This window comes from Triturus cristatus, chromosome 11 (assembly GCF_964204655.1).
Source record: "Triturus cristatus chromosome 11, aTriCri1.1, whole genome shotgun sequence".
Taxonomy (NCBI): domain Eukaryota; kingdom Metazoa; phylum Chordata; class Amphibia; order Caudata; family Salamandridae; genus Triturus; species Triturus cristatus.
The window spans coordinates 517,586,045-517,608,649 of record NC_140594.1 but is presented as its reverse complement, the minus strand read 5'-3'; the positions used below and the strand labels follow the sequence as shown (position 1 = coordinate 517,608,649).

The following is a 22,605-nucleotide window of genomic DNA, read 5'->3' as shown; positions in this document are numbered from 1 at the left end:
GATCTTGATAATGCCATCCTGTCAGTGTGATATTCCTTTTGCTAAAATATAGATCACCACAATACATTTTGGGCATACATCCTGCATATCCTGTACCTCTTGGTTTTCTATAATATAGACAAGGTCCAGGGTATCCCACACCAAAATCACCCTTTACTTCTACAAAAGTGGGGGGACGAACATATGTGTAATTTACTAGTGATAGGGGATAAGCTGTACATAAACTTGTAACAGAATCAGTAGGATAACAAGCTGTGTTATCCCCAAAGAAGTTACGGTGGGTTTCCAAAAAAACATTACTGTGCATAGTTCGCTTCTGACAATCTGAGGGAACCGCTTGACACAAAACACATGACGATGTAACTTCAGAACATTCCATTATCCAGTACAGCCCTACCCCCAATAAGAACAGTAACATAACTACAACCCAAAAGATCTTTTTCTTGAGCAACCATTCAAAACCAACCCGCCCTGGACGTAGAGCAACAAAACCTTGTTCATCTGATGGAAGAGGGTGACCAAAAAGATAAATTGTTCTATAATTATGTTCACAGATCTAAACGTCAAAGAAAAAATGAATTAAGATGGAGCTGATGATTGTAAAAGGGCACAAAAAGCGTTTAAAAATTAGGAAAAAGAGACACCAAAAAAAAGGTCAAGAATCAGGGTCCATTCTAAGCTTCCCTGGCAGGCTTCTATAGTCCGATCATCGGTGGTGCTATTGAGCAGGGGCAGAGGCACTCTCTCACAGTGAGAGGCATGCACCCAGTTCTTCCGACCTTCCACTCTTACCGCCGTCCTCGTGGCGATGAGGACCAAGTAAGGACCCTTCCATCTTGGCTCCAAGCCGTCCTTCCTTTGAAAGTTTCAAATCAGTGTCCAATCACCAGGCTGAATCATGTGCCCAGGGCCCTCAGGTGCTGGAGGTAGCGCCTCGTGTATCTGTTGGTGAATAGAACGCAAGCTTTTAATAAGTTCATACAAATAGTCGATCAACAATGGGTACTCAATATCCGAAAATCCCTTTGGTCTAGGGAAACCCCACACATTCCCGGGACAACCAAAAATGAGCTCATAGGGAGATAATCCGGACCTTGAATGGGCAGTGGACAACAAAGCAAGGGGTAATGCATCTGGCCATTGCAAACCCAGATCTCTCTTTCACCTTTGCCAACTTTAACTCGAGTACCATTGTACTTCTCAACTAAACCTGCTGACTGAGGGTGATTAGCAGCATGAAACTTTTGCTGAATATGCAAGCCGTCGCATATCAGCTGGATCAATTTGGCATTGAGTGACTTCCATTGTCACTCCAGATCAAATTGGGCAAAAACTCATTAATAAGGGCCTTTGCCATTGCCATGGCGGTGTTTTCTTTGGGGGGGATTAGCTGCAATCCACTTCCTAAAATGACACACTACCACAAGCACGTATTTAAAATTGTTAACCCGTGGCAATTCTATATAGTCTATTTGGAGTACCTCAAAAGGGAAGAAGGGAGATGCAAAATTACCTGAAGTTGTAGGGGTACCCTTCCCAGGATTGTGTTGAAGACAGATCATACAGTATTTCACCAAGTGAGTAGCAACCTTTGAAATATTTTCATCGTTCCACACAGGATCTAGCAGTTTGCACATTCTCTAAGCGCTAATATGAGCTGGACCATGTGCCATAGTAACCAAGGGAAGTGCATATGCATTTGGTAACATCCATCTCGGTTTCTTGGACAAATCAGTCCAACATCCCTCGTCATCTAGAAGCCCTGTTTTCTCCTGCCACACTGCCAACTCCTCTACTGTTGCTTCACTCTGAATCTCCTTGACATTGCCTAGTGTGTCCTCAAACATCCCATTCTCGGGCACCCACCTAGCTGGACGTGCCACAAACATCTTTTTCACTATTGACAATTGTTTGGGAAGTGTCAAAGCTGTCAAAAGCCTCTCTATCAATTGACCATGTTGGATTTTAGTCCCATGTGATGTCAAGAATCCTCTCTCTGGCCAGAGGCGTCCAAAGTTATGGGCCACCCGAAGGCATACTGGCTGTCAGTATAAATATTGACAGTCAGTCCTTCACTTAACTTACATGCTCGCAAAAGGGGCACCAGCTCCGCATATATTTTCCCTTGTGGGTCAGATAAGGGAACATCAGTCAGGTCTACCCGTCCCTTGGTCTCTTTGTCTGTGCGAAACAAACAATCATGGACATCTGTGTCCCCTTCTTCAGAGGGGAGGGGTAGTAACGTGGCTGGATTCAGTGTGGCACATCTTTTGATAGTAATATGAGGTGCAAACAATGTCAGTTCATATCCAGTCAGGCGAGCACTGGTAAGGTGCTGAGTCCTCATTTTATTCAAAAGTACACCCACAGCATGCAGTACCATTATTGTGAGATCAATATTGAGAACAAGCTCTGCAGATTGTCGAATAGAGACCGCCACAGCTCCCGCGGCTCTCAAACAGCTCGAAAGTGCTCTGGCGACATGTTCAAGTGTAGCAGAAAAATAAGCACACGGCCTCTGCTTACCTCCAAAGGCTTGTGTTAACAGAGAGTGCACATCCAGCCGCTTCAGGTACGTACAGCATGAAGGGCTTCTTGTAATCTGGCATGCCAAGCACAGGTGCAGAGAAAAGCATAACTTTTATTGTTCAAAAGCATGCTGACATTCATGCGTCCAGGGCAAGAGTTCATCCACATCTTTAGTGGTTAGGCAAAGCAAAGACTGTATTAGTAAAGAGTAAGCAGGTATCCAGTGTCGACAAAGCGAGGTGATGCCTATGAATGCACGCACAGCCCTTTGAGTCTCAGAGATGGGCATCTTAACAATGGCATCAACTTGTTCAGGTGTTAGCCTCCGACCCCCCTTCGACAGCAGGTGACCTAAATAGGTGACCTGCTTTTGACAATATTTGAATTTAGAAAGGGACACTTTATGTAAATTTTTCACCAAATGCTTTAACAATTTTACCGTGGCATGCCGACAACCCTCTTTGGTGTCGGAGGCTATTAAAATGTCATCTACATATTGTTATAATACATTACCTGCGGGAAGAGAGAGGGAGTCCAATTGACCTTTTAAAGCTTGACTATAAATACTAGGACTTTCTGTATACCCCTGAGGAACTCTACAGAATTGGAAGCTTTTGCCTGCCAAAGCAAAACCAAATAGATATTGGCTATCAGAGTGGACAGGAATGCTAAAGAAAGCATTGTTCAAATTGATCACAGAGAAATATTTTTCCAAAGAAGGGATGGTTGTTTGAAGGACTGTTATATCAGGAACCACCAGAAACTGGGGAATAACTATCTTATTTACTGCTTGCAAATCAATTACAAACCAGTAAACATCAGAGTATGCGTCAGAGGAAACCACGGGGCCTTTTTAAGAATAGGATGAATTGGGCTATTACAAACATTCACTACTGTCTCCTCCACCACCCCCATCTTAATCAAATCCTGTATAATCCACACCAGAGCACGTTCCCCAGCTTGCAATATTTTGTATTGAGGAATACAAGGAAGAACAGCATTATCATTGATCTTGATTGAAACGGGTGGTATCTGTAACCACCCAATATCAGTGTCCCCTGTCGCCCACAAAGAAGATGAGATATCCTGAAACTCAACAGGAAGTGGAGCATCCTTTGCAATACACTGTTTTGCGCCATCCACCTTAGGTCCAAAAGTCGTATAAACACCGTCTGGGGAGCTATAAATAGTAGCACATAACTTCTTTAACAAATGCAATCCTAATACATTTTCACCACAATTTGATTTCAACAAAAACGGATAATCTACCATAAAATGACCAACAGTCAAAGTTAGAGGTTTGGAGATGGGGCTCACAACCGGTCCGCCTGAAAAACCTACAGAGACATTATTGCGGCCAGACAGGGCGGCCCCAGTGACCAGTGAATGAGAATCAGAGCTATTCATTGCACCTGTATCCACCAAAAATATCTGCGTCGAACCATGTATGTCTGCTGTGACATAAGGACCACGCTGATCTACAGGAATCTGGACTGGTCCCTTACCCTGTCCCTTGCTGTCCTAGCTATAGGGCATCCCTGTAACTTCATCAATATCATAATCATCATGGTAATACTGTCTTCCTCTGGGATCATAAAAATTATTTTGATCAGAACGACCCCTTGAGGATGCATCCCCTTGAGTCTCGCCTCCGCTATTCTCACCACGACCCCTGCCATTCCACCCCTTGCCTCTCGGCACTGTGACTTGCTGCAACAGGTTTGGGCACTCACTTTGCCAGTGTCCCTCCTTCTCACAATACACACACTGATTCAGCCCCAGCGGCACACCACCCCTTCCTGCTCCTCGGGACCTCTGAGCCAGACCAATATCCATAACCCTGCCTGATCCCCTTGCCACTTGCTGCAACAACACCTTGGTCTTTAGATCCTCTCTCTTTTTTTCCACGTTATCTTTTTCCTCATTTTCACGATGTTCATAATATTGGGCCATGTTCAATATTACTGAAGGGGAGGAAGTGGTCCATGTACTCTCAGAGGCTTGCAACCGAGCTGCAATCTCAGGAAGTAGATTTGTAACAAACCTGTTAACAAACAAACAAACCCCACCTTCCACTGACAAATCTTGTCCACTAAAATCCCCAAATGCCCCTTCAAACTGAGTAAAAAAATCAAACACACTCTCTTCTTTCTTCTGGTGACAGGCCTTCAAACTATCCCAATCTAGTCGTCCGGGTAGAATAAGATAATGCATGTAAGTAGTGATATGATTTGGTAAAGCCAATATCTCAGCCCTAAGTTTGTCACCAGGCTTCCGTTCCTTATCCCATGCCTTAATCTTGTCCCATGTACCACCCAATTCCACTCTGTGATCCTGTGTATGCATCTGTCTCCATATATTTACTGGCACTAACTGCCCCAAAAATATCTCAATATCTGCTAACGTCATAACTGACGACGGGGCAGCCTCTGTTAATTCTTTATAATATGCAGTAGGATTTTTCCTGGGATCTGGTAAATGACTCTTAAGAGCTAGTACCTCACTTCTCTTCCACGGGGTATAAACCCACTGCTCCTGGAAATGAGCCTCTACCCGTTGCTGAGTAACAACATTTGACGCATTACGCTGCTCTGGAATATCAAGATGGTAAATGGGATGCACTTCCCTTATCGGAAACTGAGATACTGAAATCGGAGTACTATGATATAATTTCGTCCGATAACTGAGCAACATCCCATAATTACTATGGACTTCTGCCGGAACCATACTAGCAGAATTTACACGATCTCGAATAGCATAAATGATTTGAGGAGCTTTAATTCCAATACACTGTTTCCACAGACCAATCAATGTAGTCAACATATGCTGAAGGGCATGCTGTTGTACAAACAAATCAAAATCCTTAATTACTAGGGGTGGGCGGAATTTGCGTAATTGCGTTACGCAAATCTCCGCGAAACGGTAAAAAATCTCCGCGAACACGCAGAAATTCCGCGAACACGCGGAATTGCTTGTTCGCGATGCTTTTTTCCTGTTCACAATTGCTGTTTGCGTGCTCGGGGAGAAATATCTTGCGAACACGCATTTTGAGAACGCGAACAAGCAAAAATTTCGCGAAATCGCGGAAAGCACACTTTTGAGCAATTTCGCGTTCTCCGCGGAACGCGAAATTACGCAAATTCCGCAAATTCCGCGAGCGGAACGGAATTTGCCGCCCAGGCCTATTAATTACACTCCATATATCCTCCAAACCATAAATCACATTCCGAGCCCATTGTGCTGCCTGAGTTGCAATCATCCTCTTCTCTTCTTCACCCACATCAGATCGTATCATTGCCTGCTCTAATTGCTCCTGTGCCGTCGCCCAATTCCCGCCATCTGACCCTCGCACTGGCGTCCCAGCACTACTCAATACTGTGAGTGACACATTTAGAGGCAAGGAAAGAAGGAAAGAAGCCGTACGCGCACTCCCTAAAGGGTATCAAGAATTCTTTGAGGGTGTACCGTGCACACGGGGTATCACTCTCCGAGATGGAGTGTAAATATGAAATTCAAAAAGCACCCCCAATGATTTGGGGTGTGTCCCCCAGGCACTGGTTGAAGACCGCTGAAGCGGTTTCTAACTCTTAAAGCAACAAAAGTTCATCACAGGCTGAAGTTTTTTTCAAAGTAAAACTTTACTGTTTACTGTTACTTCATCAAAGTTCAAGTGTCATTTATAATCCATAAATGAAAATATCTTCGTAGCAATTGGCAATTTACATTTTCATTCCCAATGCATTTCGGCAAGGGCTGCCTTCGTCAGGGGAAATCTATGAATAATTATACAAATCGTAAGAATCATATACGAGGATGCAATGTGTGTTATTAAGCGATGGTGAGTACGGGTTGAAAGGTGAATAGATTTACGAAAGCTTCCTAACGGTGAGTGAAATGACTAAATGAATACTGGGTCGGCGGGGGGTGGGTAACATGCAACTAATGGTGAAATATGAACGAAGGTAGGTGAGTGACTTTAGATGTGGTAACGGAAAAAGTAGAGCGTACGCGTTTAACGGTCGTGATACCAAGTGCCGATATTTAATTTAAGCTCTTAGTGATGGCGGTTGTGATTAGTATAACAAAATACTAACACCAGTGCTGGCTTAAGCTGATATGTAGTTTAATCTCTTCTTACCAAATGCGTGGAGCTTCGACGCATATAGCTTTGACGCGTAGGTTTGTTGATGTGGTGGTTGTCCAATCTCATGCGAGGATTTAAAAGGATGAAGTCACGTGATATTCATACAGTGCGTTAGAACGTGAAAACAGACTATAAGAGTGTGACTAATGGAATAAAACAACGATAGACATGTGATTTAAAATAGTGTACCAAATGTGAGTTAATTGTGAATAAATTATGAAGTGTTTGAACAATAAATGAATAAGATGATAAAAGAGTGAATGATAAGAAAAGGGTTGAATATAGTAGAATTTGATAGTGAGATGTGGTGAACGACTAGTTGAGCTGGAAAAGGAGTGGGAGAAAGGAGGAAAGAAGACGAAAGAAAAAGGAAAAGAAAAAGGAGAAGAAAAAGGAAAAGAAGAAGGGTGAAGAGGTGGGAAGAAAATTAAAAATAAGAGGTATACAGCATTTTAGAACAGAACATGTATAGATGTAACAACCATGAAAAAACATGGAGATATGGTATAAAACAACTTAAAATTAAAGGTAACATGTAAATTCTGTACGGTCATTCATTCCATGTGGCTTCATGGAGTTCAACAAATAGATCCAATGGTTTTCTCGCTGCAGTAAGAATTTATGATTGTCTCTCCCCTCTTGTTTCTCAATCGTTTCCAGAACGCAGAATTTCAATTGACTAACAGTGTGTGCTGCTTCTGTGAAATGTTGAGCAACTGATGACTTTAACTGTTTAGTTCTGATGTTAGACTTGTGTTCGTTAAGTCTGATTTTGATTTTTCGTTCTGTTTGTCCAACATAAATCATGCCACAGGGGCATTTGAGCATGTATATGACGTTGGAGGTGTCACACGTGGCTGTTGTTCTGACTTTGATTTTATGGCCTTTCATAGGGTGTGTCACAAATTGGCCTTTGATGATGTTGTTGCAATTATTACAGTTTAGGCATGGGATTGTGCCTTTGAATATTTGCTGCTTGGTTGGTTGGGTGTGTTTCAAAATTTCCCCTATGTTTTTGTTTCTGGTAAAGGCAAAAATCGGTGTTTCATCAAATATGTGGTTAAAGTCCTGTTCGAGTGTGAGAAGTTGCCAGTGTTTTCGAATAATTCGTTCATATGAGGCACTCAAGGTGGAGTATTTGGATACTACAGTGATTTGTTTTTCAGTGCTCTTGATGTGAGGTTTGAGCAGTTCATTGCGGGTTTTCTTTGATGATCGCTTCAGTGCTTCTTGCAGTACATGATCGGGATATCCACGAGATTTGAATCTGTTCATTAAGATATCCATTTGTGTGTTGGTTCTGATGGGGTTTGAAACAATTCTTTTGATTCTGAGCATTTGTGAATAAGGAAGATGTTGTTTGAGGGGTAAAGGATGAAAACTGTGATAATGGAGAGTGTTATTCCTGTCAGTAGTTTTCCTATACAAATCAGTTTCGAAACCGGTAAGGGATCGTGTAATGTTGACGTCCAGAAATGTGATAGAGTGAGAATTAATGCTAAAGGTGAACTGTATGCGTGGATCAATTTGGTTGAGTTGTTCCAATTGATTTTTTAGAATGTCAACAGGGCCTTTCCAAACGATAAAGATATCATCAATGAATCTTAAGTAGAGTTTTAGATGGTCGGTCCACGCTTCGATGGAGAGGATGTTATCTTCTTCGAACCGATTCATGAAGATATTGGCATACGCCGGGGCTGCACAATTTCCCATAGAAGTGCCCGTTAGTTGTTGGAACCATTCGTTGTTGTATTGAAAGTAGCTGTGTAGAAGGGTGAATTGCATCAACTCCATTAGAAAAACTTGTAGATCGTGAGGATAATTGGATTGTAGTAATGCGTATTCAATGGCTTCCAAACCAGATAGATGGGGGATGGATGTGTAAAAGGAGTTGACGTCCACAGTACATAGGGTGATGTTTTCATCGTTGGTGATTGTTACTTCATGTAGTTTAATGAGAAAGTCAGTTGTGTCCTTGATGAATGATCTCATACTATTGACGCTAGGTTGCAAGTGGCGGTCAAGGTATTTGCCCACTGGTTCGTGGAGGCTTCCTCGTGTACTGACTATTGGTCGACATGGTGGTTTGGTTGGATGTTTATGGATTTTGGGTACCATGAATATGGTTGGACTTTTTGGGTTTGGTTGTGTGAGGAATTTCTTGACCTTCTCATTGATAGTACCCATTTCAAATGCTTTTTGGATCAGAAGTTGTAGAATTGTCGTGTAGGTAGTTGTTGGGTTGGATTCCAATCTCATGTAAGTGTTCGTGTCCTGTAAATGAGCTGATACTTGAGAGTTGTAATAGTTGGTGTTGAGGATGGCAAGTGCTCCTCCTTTGTCAGCTTTGGTACAAATGATGTCTGGATTCCGTGCGATGGTTTTAATGATACCTAACTCTTTATTGGAGAGATTTTGGAGTTTGGGTACCTTTTTGGAATTGAGCTTGGCGATATCTTTTTTTACTATAGATTCAAACAAATCAAGGCTCTTGTGGCTTACCGGTGCCATGTAGGTGCTTTTGAGTTGTAGACCCATGAGGTGATCTTGTTCTTGCTCCTCGATGGGTTTTAAAATGTTGTCAAAAAAGTGTCGCAGTCTAAGCTTTCTCATTAACTTAAAAAAGCTGATGTCAAGTTCAAGGGTATTACTACCTGAGGTTGGCACGAAGGATGTCCCCTTTTGTAAAATTCTCAGTTGAATATCACTGAAATGATGGTCGGAAATGTTGATGTGGTATCGTATCATAGTGCTGGCATGCAAAACGCCGACAAACCAAACCATATTCAGTCAACAAGAATACTTCTTCATCAGATAGTGATCGAACCCAACAACCCAGAAGATATACACCTAGAGATGACACATCGCGAACCACGGTCCCAATTGACGTGGCTACAGCATCAACCACTACTTTAACCACTTCAACTTCCGAAGAAACGTCTCCTTCTTCTTCTTCTTTTTTAGAAGCAGGCCACACAGAACAAGACGACCCAGGAGGAGTAACAGAAAAAACCAAAGACAAAGAAAAGGAAAAGGATCAACCTCAAACGCGCACAATTTCGGCCAAGAAGGACCGACAGAAACGGACGAATCAGCAGAAAACTTAGTCATCAACATTTCCGACCATCATTTCAGTGATATTCAACTGAGAATTTTACAAAAGGGGACATCCTTCGTGCCAACCTCAGGTAGTAATACCCTTGAACTTGACATCAGCTTTTTTAAGTTAATGAGAAAGCTTAGACTGCGACACTTTTTTGACAACATTTTAAAACCCATCGAGGAGCAAGAACAAGATCCCCTCATGGGTCTACAACTCAAAAGCACCTACATGGCACCGGTAAGCCACAAGAGCCTTGATTTGTTTGAATCTATAGTAAAAAAAGACATCGCCAAGCTCAATTCCAAAAAGGTACCCAAACTCCAAAATCTCTCCAATAAAGAGTTAGGTATCATTAAAACCATCGCACGGAATCCAGACATCATTTGTACCAAAGCTGACAAAGGAGGAGCACTTGTCATCCTCAACACCAACTATTACAACTCTCAAGTATCAGCTCATTTACAGGACACGAACACTTACATGAGATTGGAATCCAACCCAACAACTACCTATACGACAATTCTACAACTTCTGATCCAAAAAGCATTTGAAATGGGTACTATCAATGAGAAGGTCAAGAAATTCCTCACACAACCAAACCCAAAAAGTCCAACCATATTCATGGTACCCAAAATCCATAAACATCCAACCAAACCACCATGTCGACCAATAGTCAGTACACGAGGAAGCCTCCACGAACCAGTGGGCAAATACCTTGACCGCCACTTGCAACCTAGCGTCAATAGTATGAGATCATTCATCAAGGACACAACTGACTTTTTCATTAAACTACATGAAGTAACAATCACCAACGATGAAAACATCACCCTATGTACTGTGGACGTCAACTCCTTATACACATCCATCCCCCATCTATCTGGTTTGGAAGCCATTGAATACGCATTACTACAATCCAATTATCCTCACGATCTACAAGTTTTTCTAATGGAGTTGATGCAATTCACCCTTCTACACAGCTACTTTCAATACAACAACGAATGGTTCCAACAACTAACGGGCACTTCTATGGGAAATTGTGCAGCCCCGGCGTATGCCAATATCTTCATGAATCGGTTCGAAGAAGATAACATCCTCTCCATCGAAGCGTGGACCGACCATCTAAAACTCTACTTAAGATTCATTGATGATATCTTTATCGTTTTGAAAGGCCCTGTTGACATTCTAAAAAATCAATTGGAACAACTCAACCAAATTGATCCACGCATACAGTTCACCTTTAGCATTAATTCTCACTCTATCACATTTCTGGACGTCAACATTACACGATCCCTTACCGGTTTCGAAACTGATTTGTATAGGAAAACTACTGACAGGAATAACACTCTCCATTATCACAGTTTTCATCCTTTACCCCTCAAACAACATCTTCCTTATTCACAAATGCTCAGAATCAAAAGAATTGTTTCAAACCCCATCAGAACCAACACACAAATGGTTATCTTAATGAACAGATTCAAATCTCGTGGATATCCCGATCATGTACTGCAAGAAGCACTGAAGCGATCATCAAAGAAAACCCGCAATGAACTGCTCAAACCTCACATCAAGAGCACTGAAAAACAAATCACTGTAGTATCCAAATACTCCACCTTGAGTGCCTCATATAAACGAATTATTCGAAAACACTGGCAACTTCTCACACTCGAACAGGACTTTAACCACATATTTGATGAAACACCGATTTTTGCCTTTACCAGAAACAAAAACATAGGGGAAATTTTGAAACACACCCAACCAACCAAGCAGCAAATATTCAAAGGCACAATCCCATGCCTAAACTGTAATAATTGCAACAACATCATCAAAGGCCAATTTGTGACACACCCTATGAAAGGCCATAAAATCAAAGTCAGAACAACAGCCACGTGTGACACCTCCAACGTCATATACATGCTCAAATGCCCCTGTGGCATGATTTATGTTGGACAAACAGAACGAAAAATCAAAATCAGACTTAACGAACACAAGTCTAACATCAGAACTAAACAGTTAAAGTCATCAGTTGCTCAACGTTTCACAGAAGCAGCACACACTGTTAGTCAATTGAAATTCTGCGTTCTGGAAACGATTGAGAAACAAGAGGGGAGAGACAATCATAAATTCTTACTGCAGCGAGAAAACCATTGGATCTATTTGTTGAACTCCATGAAGCCACATGGAATGAATGACCGTACAGAATTTACATGTTACCTTTAATTTTAAGTTGTTTTATACCATATCTCTATGTTTTTTCATGGTTGTTACATCTATACATGTTCTGTTCTAAAATGCTGTATACCTCTTATTTTTAATTTTCTTCCCACCTCTTCACCCTTCTTCTTTTCCTTTTTCTTCTCCTTTTTCTTTTCCTTTTTCTTTTGTCTTCTTTCCTCCTTTCTCCCACTCCTTTTCCAGCTCAACTAGTCGTTCACCACATCTCACTATCAAATTCTACTATATTCAACCCTTTTCTTATCATTCACTCTTTTATCATCTTATTCATTTATTGTTCAAACACTTCATAATTTATTCACAATTAACTCACATTTGGTACACTATTTTAAATCACACGTCTATCGTTGTTTTATTCCATTAGTCACACTCTTATAGTCTGTTTTCACGTTCTAACGCACTGTATGAATATCACGTGACTTCACCCTTTTAAATCCTCGCATGAGATTGGACAACCACCACATCAACAAACCTACGCGTCGAAGCTATATGCGTCGAAGCTCCACGCATTTGGTAAGAAGAGATTAAACTACATATCAGCTTAAGCCAGCACTGGTGTTAGTATTTTGTTATACTAATCACAACCGCCATCACTAAGAGCTTAAATTAAATATCGGCACTTGGTATCACGACCGTTAAACGCGTACGCTCTACTTTTTCCGTTACCACATCTAAAGTCACTCACCTACCTTCGTTCATATTTCACCATTAGTTGCATGTTACCCACCCCCCGCCGACCCAGTATTCATTTAGTCATTTCACTCACCGTTAGGAAGCTTTCGTAAATCTATTCACCTTTCAACCCGTACTCACCATCGCTTAATAACACACATTGCATCCTCGTATATGATTCTTACGATTTGTATAATTATTCATAGATTTCCCCTGACGAAGGCAGCCCTTGCCGAAATGCATTGGGAATGAAAATTTAAATTGCCAATTGCTACGAAGATATTTTCATTTATGGATTATAAATGACACTTGAACTTTGATGAAGTAACAGTAAACAGTAAAGTTTTACTTTGAAAAAAACTTCAGCCTGTGATGAACTTTTGTTGCTTTAAGAGTTAGAAACCGCTTCAGCGGTCTTCAACCAGTGCCTGGGGGACACACCCCAAATCATTGGGGGTACATTTAGAGGCAACACATAGGATGTAGATGCAGGTGACAGTGTCAACAATGGCTGCGTAATAGGTATAAGAGAAGGAGGAGAAATAGAAACAGAAGCAGCTGGCACTGCGGGAGGGCCCACAGTCACTGTACTCGTAATTTCTGAAACCGGGGGAAAGACAGATACGGCCGGAGCCGAAGCTGTTGAGACTGGGAAGGATCAGGGGAAGGTGAGGGAACAACGGAGGACTGAGACGGCGAAACAGCAGGATATATTCTTTGCGGAGCATAAGGAGGTGGGGGGGCGAGTTTCCAACAAGTCCTCCATGAAAGGATCCTCTTCCTCTCGAACAACATAGGACCTATCACACTGAAATTGAAACTTCCTATCTGCACACTCAATACCCTTCTCTGTTCTTTCCTTATCATAAGGCTACCGCTTTCTACACCACCGTTTGCACTGCCTTCTTCCTAGACTCTTTTTCAGTATGTATACGTCTCTGCTTAGCTTCCATCTGCCATACCTGCAAAGTATCAAACATCGACTGCCGACTTCATCTAGAAAATAGTTTATGCTGCAAGTAATTCAATTTTTGCTCATCAAAGGTAACATCCCGTGGCCACTGAAGCTCAGTATTGTCCCTTGTATACTTGTGCCACAATGTACAAAAACATAATAGGGCCAATACCATGCTTCACATACATATCAAAACTCAGAGTGCCTTCCGGAGGCACAGGCTGCTGCTCCTCCAGGCAATGTTCTGCAGAGCAGCATCGGCACCCCAGGCACCATACTTTACTCCAACAAGGAATCCTTGCATCAAGCAGAGGCACATCCACGTATTCACTCGATCAACACACACACGCACAGTAAAACACACACAAACAAAAAACCTCTCAAGGACAGTCCACAGACTGTGTTAAGTCAAGTCAGTCCTCACACTGCACCAAGATAAGATAGGCTTTATCCCCATGCCTTTTGAAGAATGAGTCAAATTTAACGAATGGCCCGGCAGAACATTCAACAACGCTCTGTATCACAAGGGTCCGCAGACCTGCCAAATGAACCAAGGCGGCTCTGCACTTACCAAGAATTCAAAATGAACTCACCTGGTGCACACAGGTCAGACAAGACTATTCTCCACTGCCAACACCTCAGAAGAAACGGTCAAATCCAAGGGTTTCACCTTTTCAGGACCCCAGCCAAGGCGACCGATAGACAAGCAGCCGTCTGATCAGACAGGTGGGGCAGCTGCGAGAACCAAGCTCGATCTAGTGGGGATCCCCGATCAACCCATCCAACCAGACGCAACCCTGACTTTCACATGACTGAAGAAAGTGACCCGATTAGGGTCACCGGGGTCACTCTCGACCTCCTCTAGCCTTCCAAGAATGAAGAGTCAATGACACAGTACAGAATACAAGCAAACTAGTTTATTCACTCACTCGTTTGACTGCCTGTGGTGGAATGTGGGCTGGAGCAGAGAACCTGCTTCTCTCTGCCACGAAGAAGTCCGCTTACTACAGCCCAGCAAATCTGTGGGAGTGACAGTGGTTACAGGCAACAGCAACAATACAGTTGTGGCACTGTAGGAGCGCTAAGGCGCTTGGCACATCATCGGCATCGGCAACAGTGTCACCGTCCTTTCTTGATAGATCATCATAAGAGGGGCAGGAGGGGAGGAGAGCGTGAACGCTAATGGATGCATGTGTAGGAGACACCTGCTGTCATTCTAGATCTCTGTGAATGTTTGACATTGTTCAGTATTCTGTCCAAGAGGAGAGTTGGCTTTGTTGCTGGTCATTATGTTTCCATTTTCTCGCTAAGGACTTTCCTACCAGCTTTCTCCTCTAAACCCCTTCGCTGCTAGGCCTTGCCCCCCCTGGCCCAAGCCTTTTTTTTTAGCTATTTGTGATAGCTCGTGCTTAGGACCCTGTAACTTTTTGACCACATAAGGTATCCACGCCAAATTTGTGTCCTTTTCTTCCGACATCATGGGGATTCTAAAGGTACCCAGGGTTTGTGGATTCCCCTGGAGGGGACCCAGAAATTAGCCAAAATAAAACTAAATTTAGTATTTTGGGGAAAAATGGGAAAAAAGGGTTACAGATGAAAGGGTCTGTTTTTTTCCCTGCAAATGGTATCAACAAAGGGATTGTGGTGCTGAAATCACCATCTTCCCAGATTTCAGGGACAAGCAGACTTTTGTCAAAAAACCAAACTTTATTACCCAGTTTTGGCATTTTTCTGGGACATAGCCTATTTTTGCTATTTGTTGTGCTTTCAACCTCCTTCCAGTTAATGGTAGAAATAGGTATGAAAGCAATAATGGATTTTGGAAAGCTATACATTTTAGAAAAGTAGACAAAATTCTGAATTCAGCAGGGAGTCATTTGCGTATATCCTTCAAGGTTTCTTTATAAACACTAACAGCTGAATATAGGAAAAATGTGAAAATAAGTTGAAAAAAACTGCCATTTATGTCAACGTTTTCACCTGTAACTTCTTCTAATTATGATAGCTGTTTGACAGCAATCTACCTTTACCAAGAACCCGACGAACCCAGAGCCAATAACTCAGCAGCGTCTTGCAATAGTTTTTCATTATGTACCGGGTGTATAGCAATTTATTTGCGAAAATATTTACATGGAAAAGTAGGTATGAAAGACACCTATGTATTTCTGAAATTTGAACAAAATATAGAGTTTAGAAACAGTAGATATTTGAACATTTCCAAAATTGTGAGTACCCATACTAGCATAAGAATTATAGGTAATTTTTCTAAATGACTTTTTTTTTTACACATTGTCTTTCTTTTGCAAAGTGCCTAGCTGTAGATTTTGAACCCTTGCTCTGCCGCCACCTAGGAAAACCTAGAAAACCTATACATTTCTGAAAACGAAACACCCAGGGCAATCCAGGATGGGCTGACTTGACTGGCTCTCACCAGGTTTTGTTACCCAGAATCCCTTGTAAACCTACAAATTTAAAAAAAAACTTTTCCTCACATTTCTGTGGCGGAAAGTTCTGGAATCTGCGTGAATCCACAAAATTCCACCCACCGCGCATTTCCCAAAGTCTTCAGAGAAAAATTATACCTCACTTGTGTGGTTAGGCCTAGGGCCCGCGACAGGAAATGGCCCAAAACACAACGTGGACACACCACATTTTCACCGTGAAAACTGAACCTTGTTTGCAAAGTGCCTAGCTGTAGATTTTGAACCCTAGCTCTGCCTGCACCTTTAGGGAAACCTAACAAACATATACATTTTTGAAAACTAGGCACCCAGGAGAATAAAGGATGGGGTGGCTTGACTGGCTCTCACCAGGTTCTGTTACCCAGAATCCCTTACAAACCTAAAAAAGTATTGAAAAAAAACACATTTTACTCACTTTTCTGTGGTGGAAAGTTCTGGAATCTATGTAGATCCACAAAAACCCACCCACCCCTCATTCAGTAAAGTCTTCCAACAAAAATAGTACCTCACTTGTGTGGGTAGGTCTAGTTCCCGTGACAAGAAACGGCCCAAAACGCAAGGTGGACACACCACATTTTCACAGTGAAAACTGACCCTTTTTTTGCAAAGTGCCTATCTGTAGATTTTGAACCGTAGCTCTACCTGCACCTATGGAAACCTAACAAACCTATACATTTTTTAAAACTAGACACACAGGGGAGTCTATAGAGGTATGGCGTGCGTGGGTCACCCAACATTTTCCTACCCAGAATCCCCTGCAAACCTCAAATTTAGCTGAAAAAAATCATTTTTTCCCATATTTCTGTGTGGCAAAGTTCTGGAATTTACATGGATCCACAAATTTCCTACCACCCAGTGTTCCCCCAAGTGTCCTGATATGGTACCTCACTTGCGTGGGTGGGTCAAGTACCCGCGACAGGCAAGGACCCAAAACGTATTGAGACATCAAAATGACCTATCACAAAACAACCTGGTTTTGCAAAGGGAGTCACCTGGGTTTTTGGCCCCGGGATCAGTGGCTTTCTTTGGACACCTACCAAACTCACACATTTCTAAAAACTAGACACCCGTGGGAGTTCAGCGGGGTATGTCTTGCGTGGTTCCCCCAATGTTTTCCTACCCAGAATCCCCTGAAAACCTCAAATTTAGCTGAAAAAAAACATTTTTTCCACATATGTTTGGGTGGAATCACCGCTCCGGCACACAAATGTCCTACCCCACAGCGTACCTCTCAGTCTTCCGAGTAAAATTATACCTCACTTGTGTGGGTGGGGCAAGGGCCTGTGACTGGGAAGAGCCCAAAACATAGGGAATAAGGGTAAAGCACCGAGAATTCTAAGCCCTACATTTTTTAAAAATACATTTTTAGCCAATTCTGCATGAGGTATCATTGTATTCAGGATACGAAGTAGAACACTGTGGGGTAGGACATTTGTGCCACAATGGTGATTCCACACAAAAGTATGTGGAAAATGTGTTTTTAGCTAAATTTGAGGTTTGCAGCGGATTCTGGGGAGGGAAACGGGGGATCCACGCAAGCCATACCTCATTGGACTCCCCAGGGTATCTAGTTTTCAGAAATGTGTGGGTTTGGAAGATTTCCCTAGATGGCAGTGAGCCCGGGGACAAAACCCCAGATGCCCCCGTAGTTTTGTTATAGGTAATTTTGAAGTCTCCACAGTACGATTTGGGCCATTTCCTGTTGCAGCCACTATGCCTACCCACACAAGTGAGGTACCATTTATATCAGGAGACCTAGGGGAACGGTGGGTGGTAGGAAATTTGTGTCAGCCCGGTGATCCTACAACTTTCCCTCACAGAAAATTGGGGGAAAAAAGATTTTTTCAACAAAATGTGAGGTTTGCAGATGATTCTGGGTAGGGAAATGTTGGGGGACTCACACAAGCCATAACTTGCTGGACTCCCCCAGGTAGCTATTTTTCAGAAATGTGTGGGTTTGGTAGGTTTCCCTAAGTGGCCGGCGAGCCCAGGGCCTAAAACTCATGGGACTTCCCTTGCAAAACCAGGTTGTTTTGTGAAAGGCCATTTTGATGTCACCTCAATAGGATTTGGGCCCTTGCCTGTTGTGGGTACTTGACCCACCCACGCGAATGAGGTTTCATTTTTATCGAGAGACCTGGGGGAACGCTGGGTGGTAGGAAATTTGTGGATCCACACAGATTCCAGAACTTTCCCACACAGAAATGTGAGAAAAAAGTGATTTTTTCAGCTAAATTTGAGGTTTGCAGGGGATTCTGGGTAGGGAAATGTTGGGGGACCAACGCAAGCCATACCTTGCTGTACTCTCCTGGGTGTCTAGCTTTCAGAAATGTGTGGGTTTGGTAAGTTTCCCTAGATGGCTGCCTAGCCCGGGGCCAAAAACCCAGGTGACCCCCTTGTAAAACAAGGTTGTTTTGTGATAGGTCATTTTGATGTCGCCTCAATAGGTTTTGGGCCCTTGTATGTCGTGGGTACTTGACCCACCCACACAAGTGAGGTACTATTTTTCTCGGAAGACTTGGAGAATGCGGGGTGGGTGGGATTTTGTGGATCCACACATATTCCAGAACTTTCCTCCACAGAAATGTGAGGATAATGTGTTTTTTGACAAATGTTGAGGTTCATAAGTGATTCTGGGTAACAGAACCTGGTAAGAGCCAGACAAGTCACCCAATCCTGGATTTTCCTGGGTGTCTAGTTTCCAAAAATGTATAGGTTTGCTAGGTTTCCCTGGGTGCCGGCAGAGCTAGGGCTCAAAATTTACAGCTAGGCACTTTGCAAAAAAAACTGTCCGTTTTCACTGTGAAAATGTGGTGTGTCCACTTTGCGTTTTGGGCCGTTTCCTGTTGCGGGCACTAGGCCTACCCACACAAGTGCGTGACCATTTTTCCTAGAAGACTTTGGGGAATGCGGGGTGTGGAATTTTGTAGATCCATGCAGATTCCAGAACTTTCCACCACAGAAATGCGAGGAAAATGTTTTTTTTCGGGACACATTTTGAGGTTTGCAAGGGATTCCGGTAACAGAACCTGGAGAGAGCCAGACAAGTCACCCCATCCTGGATTTCCCTGGGTATCTATGTTTCAAAAATGTATAGGTAGGCTAGGTTTATGTAGGTGCCGGCAGAGCTAGGGTTCAAAATCTACAGCTAGGCACTTTGCAAAAAAAGTGTCAGTTTTCACAGTGAATATGTGGTGTGTCCACGTAGCTGTTTGGGCCATTTCCTATGACAGGCACTAGCCCTACCCACACAAGTGAGGTACCATTTTTCTCAGAAGACTTTTGGGAATGCTGGGTAGGTGGAATTTTGTGGATTCACACAGATTCCAGAACTTCCACCACAGAAATGTGAGGAAAATGTTTTTTGACAAGTTTTGAGGTTTGCAAGGGATTCTGGGTAACGGAACCTGGTGAGAGCCAGACAAGTCACCCCATCCTGGATTCCCCTGTGTGTCTAGTTGTCAAAAATGTATAGGTTTGCTAGGTTTCCCTAGGTGCCGGCAGAGTTAGGGTTCAAAATCTATAGCTAGGCACTTTGCAAGAAAAGGGTCAGTTTTCACTATGAAAATGTGATGTGTCCACATTGCTTTTTGGGCATTTCCTGTCGCGGGCACAAGGCCTACCCACACAAGTGCGGTACCATTTTCTCGGAAGACTTTGAGGAATTTTGTGGATCCACATAGATCCCAGTACTTTCCATCACAGAAATGTGAGGAAAATATGTTTTTTTAACCAAGTTTGAGGTTTGCAAGGGATTCAGAACCTGGTGAGAGGCACACAAGTCACCCTCATCCTGGATTCCCCTTGTTGTCTAGTTTTAAAAAAATATACAGGTTTGCTAGGTTTCCCTATGTGCCGTCTGTGCTAGGGCCCAAAATGCACAGGTAGGCACATTGCTAAAAACAAGTCTGTGCCTAGTGAGCTTTCTGCTGCCCTGGGGGGGAATGGGGGGGAGGGGTTGCCCCGATATGTCCCCAAGGTGGGCAGAAAGACTTTGGCTATTTGTTTTGGGGGTGGGGGCATTGATATGCCCATTCTGGGCAGCCCCCACCCGCATGCATAAAAAAAGCCAGCATAATTGCTGGCGCCTAGTGAGCTTTCTGACCCCCCGGGGGCAGATCAGGGGCCACTGCCCCCATCCACCCCCTGGCAAAAAGAGTGTGGCATTTTTGGGAGAGGTGTGGGCATTGGTATGCCCGTTCTGGGCTGACCTTACCCCTGAATAAAAAAAAAAGAAATCCTGAGGCCTAGTGGGCTTTCTGTCCCCCCCCCCCGGGGGGCCAGATAAGGGGCTTTTGCCCCATTATGCCTCCAGGGAGGGGCAGAAAGACTGTGGTAATTGTTTTTCGGGTGGAGGCATTATCATGACCATTATGGGCAGCCCCCACCCCTACATTATTAAAACAATCCCTGGTGCTATTGCCCCCATCTGCCCCTGGGGGAGCAGAAATATTTGCATTTTTTTTGAGGGGTGGAGGCATTGGCCTGCCCATCTTGGGCATCCCCCACCCCTACATCAATAAAAAAATCCATGGTTTCTAAAGGGCTTTCTGCCCCCCCCCCCGGGGTGGGCAGAGTGGGGGCTACTGCCCCATATGCCCCCCGGGGGACTGAAAGACTGACATTTCTATGGGGGGTGGGGGCATTGCCATGCCCTTTTTGGGCAGCCCCCACCCCAACATCAATAAAAAGAAATCCCTGGTCTCTAGTGGGCTTTTTGGCCCCTGGGGGCAGATTCGTGTCTACTGCCCCCATCTGCCCCTCAGGGGGGGCAGAAAGACTAGAATTTCACTGGAGGTGGGGGCATTGTCATGCCTATTTTGGCCAGCCCCCACCCTCACTTCAATAAAAAAGTCCCTGGTTTCTAGTGGGCTTTCTGCCACCCCGGGGGGCAGAAAGACTGTTGCGCCCCAAAAAACATGGGAGGGCAAAGGCCCTTGCCCAAGGAGCTGCTCCCCCCTCCCTGGTGCTAGTGGGCGGATACCTGCTTGGGGATCGCCCTCTGGGGTGATCCCCAAGCAGCGATCCATTAAGGAAGTGTACCATTGGAAAGGGGAGATTCTCCCCTTTCCAACGATACCTCTCCCATGTGTTTCGGTGCTCAGGGGGCTGAAATAGCCCCACGAGCACTGAAACACTAAACCTGAAACTACGTTTCAGTTTCGTTTTCAATCTAATGATGACAGCGCACCATGCGCTCGATCGTCATTAGATTGAAAACCAGGGAGGTTGGAGAAGCTCTTACCCACCTCCCGAGGTCCCCCACAAAAAATGTAAATCTCTCTGCTGTTTGCAGCAGAGGGATTTCCTGCGCCTGTCCTCATGATGGAATAGTTCCGTCATGAGCACATGAGCACTGGTGCTCATGACGGAACCATTCCATCATGAGCACCGAAGGGGTTAATAGCAGGCCCTAGTTGTGGGTGAATGATGGGAGGGCCTTAAAGCCCTATCGTTGGGAGCAGGGCCGGCACTAGCCATGGGCAGTGTGGGCAGCTGCCCAGGGCCTTCCGCCCAGCCGACCAACATGAAGCCCCACACTTCTGAAGCTCCTGCCTTTGGCCTCACAACTGTGATGTAGAGCTGCGAGCCCCAAGGCCTCGCAATTATGTGCACCTCTAGAAATATTAAGTGCAGGGATGCATTTCCCTAGGCCTCGTCACACTGCAATGACTGCGAGGCACAGGGAAAGGGGCCTCATATCCTGGGCCTCGCAACTCTATACCTTAAGTGGGATGCTTGGGGAACAAATGGCCTCTCCAGGCTATCACGTACTGTGATTTGGGATACAGTGTCATACTGCCCACACAAAGGCACTGCAGGACACTCCATATCCCACCCTTTTAACGCTTCAAAGGACAAGTGCCTCTCTTTCCACCCTTGATGAGCTGTGAAAGAGATGCTTGTGGATGGCAGACAGGGAGGCATTGCAGCACACGAGGGGTCTAGCTCAAGGCAACTTCAGTAGAGCCTCAGCTACCGGGATGTAAACATTCTTAAATGAGTGCATGACACCTATTCTCAGGACCTGTACTGAGAGTATCCCCATTAAGGTTATTACACAGTGCTGTCACAATGTTAAATCACTAAAGAAGGCACCGGGGATTAATATTTTCCCAGGAAAAAACAGTTGATTATATTAGTAGAATAAGGACTGTGACACACTTCTACTTGTTGTAAAGGCTATGCACAGGCCACTGTAATTATGCAGCAGAGGACTGCCAAATTGTGCGGCAGAGTTCACTAAATTATGTGGTAAAAAATGTATGCAGTGTAATGCAGTGCATTTTATCATAGTATTACTTAATTCTTCTCTCATTTTATGCTTGTTAACACTGTTGGTTCATAGTCTACATCTCATTAGTATCAGTTTAACACCCAAACATATTAATAAGTAAACAACAGGTGACCAGTGTACCTTTGAAATGGGCATTTCATTGCATGGCAACAAGTGTTGCTGGGTTTTTAGTAACTTTTGAACCATTAGAGCAATATTATGGAGCAGATG

The 22,605-nt window shown here is 43.7% G+C and overlaps 1 protein-coding gene across 1 annotated transcript in view; it reads left to right on the top strand.

The window, feature by feature from the left end:
• Nucleotides 1-22,605, top strand: part of LOC146784501 (zinc metalloproteinase-disintegrin-like VLAIP-B) — a 3,966,015-nt gene that overhangs the window by 2,667,648 nt on the left and 1,275,762 nt on the right. The window lies entirely within an intron of this gene.